The sequence below is a fragment of the Parasteatoda tepidariorum genome, chromosome 3, assembly GCF_043381705.1.
Source record: "Parasteatoda tepidariorum isolate YZ-2023 chromosome 3, CAS_Ptep_4.0, whole genome shotgun sequence".
Lineage (NCBI taxonomy): Eukaryota > Metazoa > Arthropoda > Arachnida > Araneae > Theridiidae > Parasteatoda > Parasteatoda tepidariorum.
In genome coordinates this window covers 38,090,954-38,102,922 of record NC_092206.1, presented here as the reverse complement: position 1 = coordinate 38,102,922, position 11,969 = coordinate 38,090,954, and the positions used below count along the sequence as shown (strand labels likewise).

Here is an 11,969-nt window from a genome sequence, read left to right as displayed (position 1 = left end):
GCATTCTATGTAGCGGCGAGCCCTTGAAAGTCTATAGTTAAAGATTTTTTTAACATGGGGAAGCTGCTTTCCTACGTAAGGACACATGATGTTTTTAGATAGACCAAAAGCATCATCCCCAAGAAATACGTAAGGTAAACTAGTGTTATCTAATGCTGTTATTGGTTTAGGTGCTGGGACGTTTAACGTTTCTTCAGATAAGTGTTTGTAAAACAATGATTCTTGGAAAATTGTGGAGTCATTACTTTTGCCATAAGACCCTACATTAACATAAAGAAAGCAATAGTTTGCATCACACACTGCCAGAAGAACAGTTGAAACTCATACTCATACTTATACTCATACGGAAGTAGTTGAAAAACTTGTTGGGGTATTCCCTTAATTTTGGGTATAGCGTCACAAATGAACCCATGGTTAACCGGTCATCTATTAGGGGATGAACCCACCATCGTCTTTGTCTTCTTTGCCGAGCCTTGTATCTACGGTACAATAACCAAAAACAGGTAAACTCCTCTAACTCCATGTGTTCGCACTGAGTACGCTAATCCAACTGCCGGATGCCGTGTCTTGCGATGTCAGCCAACGTGCACTCGACTCGGCGTCCAACGCCCTCATGTGTACGGTTTCACAATTTGCCAACGCGCGCTCAACGCGGCGTCTAACGCCCTCATGTGTACTTTACCTAAGATTGTGTATCAGCAAGTAACTAAATTAATTTATTTAACTCTACAAAAAATCTAAAATATAACTACGACTGATTTTTCTTAAGATTGTGTTATTGATAAAGTGAGAGGTACGTAGCATGAATGAAGTATAAGTTTAGTATGTTCTACAGCAGATATCTATAAATTGTTACAAATGTATTCCAATCTTACAATAATTAATTTTACCGCTTTATTAAATAACTTTAATTTCCTTATACATTAAAAAAAAAGATCTAAAACCCTTTTATTTTAAATAACGTATTTTTACACATTGTAGACAACCTTATGTGTCCATTCAGTAAATTCGATTTAATTTTTTTTTTTTTTTTTTTTTTTTTTTTTTTTTTTTTTTTTTTTTTTTTTTGATTTATTTACTTTGTTTAGAAAAAAAAAATTTTAATACTAATTTTAATGTTTCATTTTGAAAATTTTATTTAACTACGAAAAACTACTCCCTCAATTACAAAACAAAGAAATTGAAAAGCATCGTGTAATACTACGAAAAGCACACTACAGGTTGTCCCCTATGGAACCCCAATGAAACATTAATAAATAAAAAATCATTTAAAGTTAAAATTAACGTAGTATAAAATCATTGTTCCAAACAACTCCTTAAGTTTAAAACTTTTGCTTCAGGTTGATTACTTCAAAATACCTAACATCCACTATATACAAATTCGGCATTTTCTTGACATAAGTTGGTATTTTTAGAACAAAGAAACTCTGACGCGTTTATAGTCCTTTGTCCAGGGATGGGGAAACTACGGCCCGCGGGCCAACTGTGGCCCGCCGGAGGGTTTTATCCGGCCCGCGGACAGAATTTTAACTTGCCGATCCGTGGCGAATATAAACAATATACATTATACGTTCATTTTCTTGTCTACTTTGTTTAAAGCTATTTTTGTTCTTTCTTTTTTAACAAAGTACTGATGACCTTTTTACTTTCTCTATTTTTGTTCGACAAGACATAAATTGATTGAAATAGTTAGCACAGACAGCTTCAATTGGTAAAATGTTGAAAGCAGAAGTTCCTTATAGAATAGCCGTAGATTAGCTCCAACTAGTGTTTGTCTTTCTCGAGGAGCTGACATATGGAATCTAATATAGGTGAATTGTACTTCACATGAGGCAGACAACACATTTTTAAGTTCCAACGAGCGAGTTTTTCTGCCGGGGCGAGTTCTAACATTATTTACTGCGTATGGAAAGATTGCACACATACAACGTCATTGTAAATAATGGTGAAATTATTAAATGTATAAAATGGCTACTGCTTTTTTGAGTTATTTGTAAAAAAATTTTAACCCCAAAATGGCCACTAAAAACACGCAAAGTTGATGTAGAGTGCCATGCGTTCAATGATGAATTGACTTTATTTTATTTCCGAAGTTAGAATTTTTATTTTAGAAGTTTTTACTAGGCCCACCAAACTTTTTTTTTTCTAGAGTTATGGCCCACGACCAAAAAAGTTTGCCCATTCCTGCCTTTGTCTAAAAATATTCACTTTGAAGTTAAACTCGTCTACCGCATATATCAATGTAAAATTAAAAAAAAAACCTCTGTAAAGAGTTTAAAACTAACATTTAATCTTTATAGTGTAATCAGTTAGCGTTTTATTTATAGAATTTATTATCTATTTGTTTATGCAAATCTACTTTTCACTCATTTTATTCGTTTTTCATGTCCTTCACCGTGTAGAGAGGCGTGGTTGACATTGAACTAGTATTAAAGAACTGTGTTGTCTCGCTCCATCTAAGCAGTAGTATATAGTTTCTACGAATTTTGTCACAGAATTTAAAAAAAAAAAAAAATTAGATCGAATATTCTTGAATATTTTCATTATGTTCTTATGTACTTTGATAAAGAGTAATTATAGAAACCTTCATCTTATAATTAATTTGAAAAGAAACATTTTTTTATTTCATTGCTAATTTAACTGATTAGCTTGTGATTTGATAGCGCATCTTGCTATAATTAAATATATTGCTGTTAATTTTTTTCTTTCAACACGGAGCACAAATGCCCACTTAAGTGTTGATAAGTTAATTATTCAAACTTATATCCAATTTGGAGCCTTCATAATATTTTGTTATTCGTTGAAGATAATATTAAAATTATTTTCAATCATTACCCTAATTCCAATTCAAAAAGATAATTTTTTTAGTGGTTATAGCTCTGTGATTTACAAATTTGTGGTTATTTGCCAATGCATGGAGACTTGAATATGGGACATTCAAACACTTATAATTCTCGATATCATTTCTCACTACGAATTTTATTTATTAATAATTTAAAATTTTTTTTTTAAATTTTAAGTTTTAAAATGAAGGTGAAAATAATAGTTCGCTAAATTTAATATGCATTACGATTTGAAATGTTATGCCCATATCTTGAAAAGAAATCTTGTTTTAGTTATTTCGTTTTAAAACACTTAATTTTTTTGGCCAAAATTTTTGTGCAAAGTTATTGTCGTAATTTAGGCTTCAGTGTGCAATTCAATGTTTTATTTTTTGCTGTCGAATATATATAAGCTCAAATCTCCTGCTAAGTTTTATTCGTTCTTTTATTAACTACGATAATCTTAAATAATATTTTTGTGAATGTTATTATCTAAATGCTGGCTTTTATAGGAAATTAATTTTAATATCTTGTGTTTGGAAATTAATTATAATATCTTGTGTTTTGAAACTAATTATAATATCTTGTGTTTAGCTGACAATTTAAGATTTGTCACAAATTTCGGTAAGTTTCTTGGTTGAAATGTGTTATATCGACTCAGTTTCTTTTCTATCTTACTATTTGTTTTATTTAACTGCAGCTTTCATAGTCAAATCTTTCATATGTAGTTAGTATCTAAATTTTATCTTTGAATCTATAAATATTTGTTTCAATATCTTCTGGTGGAGACATATTTTTGTTGCATATCTCGGTTAAGTCTAGCTTCTGCTGTGCTCTTATCAACTGATGGGCTTTTTATTAAATAAGTTCTTTCTTGGTATTAATTTTTTTAGAGCCAAATCTATGTTGTGATGTTGTTCTAATGTCACATTTATGTTAATATCTTGCTTTTAGTTTTTTTACTTATATAACACATAAAAATTACTTATACAACATAAGCTTTACTTATAATGATCACAAATCTCAATTAAGCCTAGTTTCAATTATACTGTTAATAACTACGATATCATAGTCAATTTATTTTTATAGTCAAATCTTTCATATGTAGTTGGTATCTAAATGTAGGCTTCAAAATTGTTTCAATATTTTGCGGAAACATATTTTTGTTGCATATCTCGGTAAGTCTAGCTTCTGCTGTGCTCTTATCAACTGATGTGCTTTTTGTTAAATAAGTTCTTCTTTGGTTTCAATTTTTTTTAGCCGAACCTTTGATGTGATGTTGTTCTAATGTAGGCTTCAATGTCACATTTATGTTAGTTGTTTTGCTTATATAACTTATAACAATTACTTATACAACATACTACATATAAATTTCACTTATAATGATCACTAATCTCAATTTAACCTAGTTTAAATTATACTGTTAATAACTACGATATCTTCCTAGGCTCCAAATTTTTTGAAGTTATCCCATATAGGCTTCAATGTGAAATTTATGTTAATATCTTACCATAAGTTTTACTTTAAATGATTACAAATCTCAATTAAGCCTAGTTTCAATTGTACAATTACTAGCAATCAAAAAAAAATTTTTTTTTAATCTAAACTTTTTTCTGAAGTTATCCTTATAATATAGGCTTAAACTTGACATTTATGTTAATATCTTATTTGTGGTTGACAAGCTTATATTTGTCACCAAGTTCGACAAAATCCAGTTTCTATTGTACCTTTATTAACTACGATACTACTTGTTAAATAAGATCTTCCTTCTCTTATCCAACATCACTTTCCGAACGCGCCAGTGAATTAACTTAATTTAGCGCTCCCACACTTGCAGACAATGCAAGCATGGCCACAATAATTACATTCAGTGGCTGGAATCCATTACATCTCTGAAACGATGGCGGAACCTATTGTCTCGTTCTTACTTAGAACTTTCCAAACTAGTCGGTTATCTACGAAAGGATACCCCCAGGGCTCTGAATTACAACCGACCCGCTGAATGATAGAAATTATTTATACCGTTGCAGATGAAGACGCGAGACATCGTTATTCTTTGGAATAGTTTTTGTATTGTTTTTTTTACGGTGGAGTACGTGAAGAGAATGCAACTATCTTAGTAACTGTTTTGTTCTAACTTATTTAACTGTATTAATCCACTCTGTTGAAGTATTTCGATAGGGATGTATTTGTATTTTGTTTTAATGCAACAATGCAGTCTGATATTACAAGTAAGATTTATGGTTAATTAAATTTGGCACCAAAAAAATAACGATATAAGAATTATTTGTAATTGGGTACTTGCAACTCGAGAAGAAGTGAAGTGGTTGTGCCTATCCATGTTATTTGAATCAAATTTAATTGGATACCTGTAGCTGACGTCACGCGTATGTGTCGAACCTGATTGGCTTCTGAATGACGTCATCCCTTTATGACGTCATTTTCAGGTATCCAATTCGGAATATCCTTTAATTTTACTAGAATTTTGTACACTATAGAATGTAGTGTAACGCAAGAATTCTTGGATTTTGTTAGCTAATTTTATATAGGTCTAACAATACATTTTTATTGACAAATGACAAACCTATTAGTGTTTATAAAGTAGCAATTATTTGCGTTCTGAAAAGATTGTGTCCAAGAGTGACATATCAAATGAAGAAAGTTTACTAGAAAGTAGAAATTTTTTTATTTAAATAATAATTTTAATGTAGCACCCCCCCCGTAGTCTTAAGTAGAATTTTTACATAACCAATTGAGTAATGGCGTAGTAGTTAGCTTTTTAATGGCCAATGATTTTTAAGGTTGCAGGTTTGTGACTTCTTTGTTTTCTACTATTTTCTTTACTGTTATGAATTATTTTAATTTTTTTAGATATTTAGTAATAAAAAAAATTAAATGGTGGTGATGTTTCATTTTAGAAAATTAATAGACATCCAATGATAATAATTAATTTCCTTTCACTTCAAAATGATTAATTAATTAAAAGGAAATTTTTATGGATATCCGAGCTAATCTTAATGTGTATGATTATCTATGCGTAAGCTTTCCAATTATTTCTGCTATAGGTGTTAAAATAGAACCTAAATGAACCATTTTGTGTACATACTCTTAGATATACCATAGCTTAACCAACAGCTGAAGAAAATTTTGAAATTAACCATGAAAGGCAGTATTCATACAGTATAAAATAAAATTTCTCGTCCTCTTCATTCTTTTTTTATTTTAACTGCGAGGTTTACATTAATTTATACGCTTTAAAAAATTCACAAATATACAATAAAAATATTTCGCAATCACCATCCTTTTAATTCGTACAGTTTTAGATCGTTGACAAAAAAAGAGTCGTCTTGATATTTAAATAAAGTAAAGATTCTGAAATATAATGAATCATTATTACTTTCAATCATTGTAAAAGTGGAATTAGAAATAATTCTTAACCAGTTAATATGATGAAACCATAAGGTGTAGCCTTGATATTTTAATAAAGTAAAGATTCTGAAATATAAGGAATCGTTATCACTTTCCGGACAACTATAGTTAAAAATGAATTTTAAATTCTGTTTTAATTTGCTGAGCACTTTATTTTCTATTATGTTATTAAATATTCGTTTAGGATAACGATTATATATATTAATTTCCTATAATGATTCTAAAGACACTCAAAAAGGGCGATGCTTTTAGAGCACTGTGTGTGTTCATTTTATTGGTTTCTATTTATGAATATAAATTTCAACGCTTGTCAGTGACAGTGACGCAACATCCAATGAAATTCTCAAAAGATCTTTATTTAATTCAAATCATAATTCTTTGCGGCAATATTTTCGGCGCCCAACGCAGCCAGCTTTTATCCGATTACACGTTGAAATATTACTAACGTAAATGGGGGAAGAAATAGTTCTGAAAGCTTCTCATATCTCTAGGAAATATCTTCATTAAATTTCGCGGCGGGGCACATAAGCACAATCTTAATGATGCCCTTTACCATTTACCAGGATTTTTATCCTTCTTTCTCGATGAGTTTGGGTGGTTATACCAGATTCCGTGCTGGAAGGTGGGATGGCATTTTATGACGAAAATGGCAAGTTGCACATCCTTGATTTTATGACGTCGTCTATGCAGGAATTTTAACTATTCTCAGATTTTTATGGCTGTAATGCTGTAATTGGAAGCTATGAAGGCCAGAATCTTCCTGTGGTTTTCTTCATGAAAAAAATAAATAAATAAATGCATGATTTTTATGTCTGAACCTCTTGAGGTGAGTTATAAATATCTATGAACATAGGTAAAGTAATTGCGTTGAGTCTTGTGTTTTGTTCTGCACTCTCTAATTGGTTGGTTGGTTTATAAGCAATATTTTATTTCAGTGACGTAGTAAGTTTTATTTTATTTATGTGTCAGCTTTTCTAGTTTGAGTAAATTCTAGCCTTCTATTTTAAAAAGAATTAAAAAAGGAAAAGAAGAAGAAGAAAAAAAACGAATGATGAAATGAAACGTGTTTCGCAGGACCTGGATACTCCATGGAAAAGTAAAAGCGATTTCGCGAGTTAATGATTTTTATAACCAGAGATGAGCTTAGAATCCTCTGATTATGTTTACAGGGGTCTGTCCAGGCCGAATTTACTACCGTTTAGCGGTACCCTCACAAATTCGATTTTAGATAAAACGGTAGTTTCACAAATACAACTTCAGGAAAAACGGTAGTTTCACAAAATACTTTTTCTTAAAATTTTATTTTCGTATCCCTTAAGAAACGATAAATGCATATTTTTGTGTTGATTTTTAAAAATAATATTTCACAAATTATGTCTGAATTTTCACAAAATAGGTACCTCTCAGAAAATTTTTGACAGACCCCTGGTTTAGATCCAACCTATAATTTATAATTCATTTAATCTCTCGGCTGNATATTCATTTCGTCCGAATAATGGAAGAATCGTCTGCCGAAGACAAAACTTAATTCGTTTACATCCATCTTTCCTGTTTTCTGCCCTGGAAAGAGTTTATTCGATTGACAAAATAATAATGAAGATAAACAAATTTTTGAAGGGTCCGTTTTTAAGTTAAAATTTTTTGTGAAGGGTCCGTTTTTAAGTTAAAATATTTTGTGAAGGGTCCGTTTTTATGGAAAGATATTTTGTAAAGGGTCCGTTAATGGACCCAAATTTCTTCTAAACAGACCCCTGTAATATATAAAACCTATGTTGCCCTAAAGCAGTCAAAATGACTGGATTGTAAAAGAATAAATAATGAGTAAAGAAATTTGTTTGAAATTATTTTTTAATATTTTTTAATATTATTTACAGTTATATAGCAAAAAAGTTATATGTTGTACGAAATTCTAAGAAATTGTGTCATTATATACATCATTGTTTTTCTAATGAAATTAAAAGCAGTCAAACTGACTTCCTTAGGCAATCTAGTGTTAAAAAGAAAATATATTTCTAATAACAATATATGGAACATATTGTGAAAAGAACGAGCATTTTTAAAATAATTGCAACCTAAGTCGCTAGTCTTAAATATTATGTAGCCAATAGCGAGCTGCTGAAGGGAAATTTCCTATTCTGCTTTAACTGCTACTATTGATGTATTACATTAATACTTTACTTCAGTTCATGAAACCTATTTTTAAAGTTCTAAATTCATTTTTTATACATAATACATTTTTATGCGTATTTTAGCTATTAACTGCTACGATTGAGATGCTAATTATCAATGAATCATTCTATTTGTGTTCGTGAAATTGTTCCTTTAAGTTTAAAATCGTTTTCATGTATGTAAAGCAATTTTTAATTAAATAATACATTTTTATGAATTCTATAGCTATTAACGTATAGATGGATTCTTCGTATAGATTCTACGTATTCTACGTATAGATGGATTCTTTTTTCTTTCCCCCCCCCTAAATTTTTTTTTTTTTTTAGTTATGAATTTATTTTCACATGCATAAAACTTTCTGTACAAGAAACAATTTTTAATTAAATAACACATTTCTATATTCTATAGCTAATAATTGCTACTTTTGATGTATTACATGTATCAATAGATCTTTCAACTTGAAATCGCTTCGTTAAGTTAGATTATAACCGAATGACGTCATCTGTTCTTGATCAAATGCCTGCATTTTCCCAATTTGTGCCTACCATAATAATTGGCTTATCAGTTTTGCTGGAACCCCTATCCTTTTAGCCTGCTTTTACTCTCCGGATTCAGGAAGCAGTTAGAAAAAAAGAGGGAGAGTTTATGTCTATCCGCGAATAACTTTCGTTTTTATGACTCTTATATAGGACTCCGGGGATGACGAGTCCTTCCTTCCCAGCTGACATAATATTCCATCTGCCCTTCCTGAAATAAAATGTTTTGTTATTACATATATAAATTGGAAGAAATCTCTTTTCAATTATATTTCCTGCGGAAACGTGTATTATATGTTTAATTTCAATTTACTTCATTAGAAACTTGTATATTTGTTTTTTGTGTATAGTTGATTCATCCATATAAGCTTTTAACTCTGTTTGTTGATTAAAAGAAAACTAATTTGTCGTTGACTCGATTATTAGTTGAATTTTGTTGTAATCGTCAAGAAAGATTTAATATTTATGATTATAAGCATTAATATTATATATTTAGCTTTTTATTTTTGCTAGGCGAAAAACACTCTTCAGTGTTAAATCTACACCAGCAGCAAATGAAATAAGCTGATGAGATGAAATAAATTAAAATTCTGGTAATTTATTTATAATATAACTAGTAAACTGTATAAGCATATATTTCTCAAAGGGATACCAATCAAAATGGCGGCAATAAATCTTTCTCAATGATGAAGATTTTTTTTTCTTTTGGAGAGAGAACGTACAGACGAAACAATAAATAGTGAGGGTCCATGCCAGAAATCAAAATTTGCGTTCTTAGCTGTTTTATAAAACTGCAGATATATCGAATGGTCTATTAAGCAAAAAAGGAAAAGAAAACGATTTTTATTAGTTTCTAGAATAACTTCCTCCGAACTTCTTAAAAAATATAGTGTAAATTGAAAACGTGCGACAGATTACAGAAGATGTTAGTACTTAAAACAACGAATTCATTGATCAAATATTAGAATATCTAGAAGTATTTCCCGAATGAATTTTGTGAGTTTAATTACCAATTAGAACATTCTTTGGATTATTATTCAAGAATATGAGTATGAAACTTGTCTTAGAGTCAATAATAAAACTACGGAGAACGTGAGTTAGTTGTCCTTGATCATAAGATATCCTGCGTCTTTAGTTCCATTACGTCTGTTAATTAATCTAACTCATTTTATCTATGTTGCAATTAGACTACAACTATTCTGCTTCATCATGTAGTGGGTATATTATGATCCGTTGAGTTTTCAGTGAAATTAACAATGCATTTAGCAAAATTGTACTTACAATGTTAATTAAAAATGCTACAAAGTGCCCTTTTTTTAAAAAATTTTTCTTTATTTTATAAATACGTTCTTCTGCAAGTACAAAATCAGTCGGAATTAAATTTCCTCGACCCCTGACATACCGAGGAGATATAATTTTAGATTAGTTCCGCTTACAAGTATTTAAACGTGCAAATATTCATTTATAAGTTTTGTAGCTAAAATTTGCCCACCATTACACATTTTTTTATCTTACAAGACCATAAGGAATCTCCCGTATCGAATCAACAGCCAAAAATGCGATTAATTCTGACATGCATTAATATTATCAATGCATCTACAGTTAAAAGAATAACAAAAAGTCGTCTGCACTTACAAGGAGAAACCTTAGCTAAAAAGGTGTAAAGATTAATTTATATCCAAATATCTGTCGCATTCAAAAGACGGCATTATAATTTATTACAAGCGTTGTTTGTTAATTCGAATAATTTTAAAATCTGTCTAGACACATTTGCTTAACGTCTTCTATTGTTGAAAACTTTAACTACAAATGCGTCAATTTTTGTATTCTCCTTATCCTTATTAAGAATTGTGTTTTCTGAAATGCTAATTTCATATTAATTGAGTTTAGCTAGTTAAGAGAAATACAGATTTTTCACGCTTCCCCAGACTCTCATGTTATTGAACTCTGCATTCCATCTAATCACTTAAAACATATGACATAAAGTTGAAGCTTTATTTTAGTGTGAAGTTAAGATTGTAATGTGACATTTTTGTCATTTCTTCCTTAAAGTGAGTTATTACTGTCAATAAAATGTTGTTGTTATCATATTTGAAACAAGTACACTACGATTTATAATCTTTTTTTTTTTAAATTTTTTTTTTTACTGAAAGTATTATTATAGTAGCATGATTAAGCAAGAATCTTTCAAGGCAAAGTTATAATAATAATTAATAGGTAAATAAATAAAATTATTAACAAATAAATAAAAAATTGAAAACACATTGTTTTTTTTTATTTTCCGAAATCTTTTACTTATGTCATGATATATCATTTATTTTAATATATTTTCACTATTAAAAATTATCTTGGTTATAACCGTTCACAGAAACCCTCCAGCACGGTAGATGGCTCTGCAGATTATCACAGCTTTTGCAGAATCGAGAAAAAATTGCTGACACTCTTTTTAAAACATCTCCAAACTCAGAATTATAAAGCTGTGTTCAGAGAATACCAAAAAGAACAACAAAAAAATTTTATTAGTTGGTTATTGACTTATACTCTATAAGGATTTATCGAATTTTTTTAGTATCATTGTTTAACCTAATTGGGTTTAAGTGACAAAAAGTTTTTATGAATAATTTTAAACATCTTCAAATTTTACTACATGTATGTTAAATTAAGTCAAATTTTCACAATAATTTCTGTTGGTGACGCAGGTAAATTTGAATTTATGAAGATAAAGCTGCAGATTCGTTTCTGCTACCGGTTGTTTGCCGCACTGCATACTCTTTAAACATCTCTTCAATTTTTACTGCATATCTGTTAAATTAAGTCGAATTTTTACAATGATTTCTGTCTGACTGCATTGGTGACGCAGATAAATTTGGATTTATGAAGATAGTGCTGCAGATTAGCTCTGTAATTTCTGCTACCGTGTAATTGCCGCACTACATACTCTTTAAACATCTCTTCAATATTTACTGCATATCTGTTAAAATAAGTCAAATTTTTACAATAATTTCTGTCTTGA

The 11,969-nt window shown here is 29.9% G+C and overlaps 1 protein-coding gene across 2 annotated transcripts in view; it reads left to right on the top strand.

The window, feature by feature from the left end:
- Positions 1 to 11,969, top strand: part of LOC107454341 (dystroglycan 1) — a 99,374-nt gene that overhangs the window by 67,859 nt on the left and 19,546 nt on the right. The window lies entirely within an intron of this gene.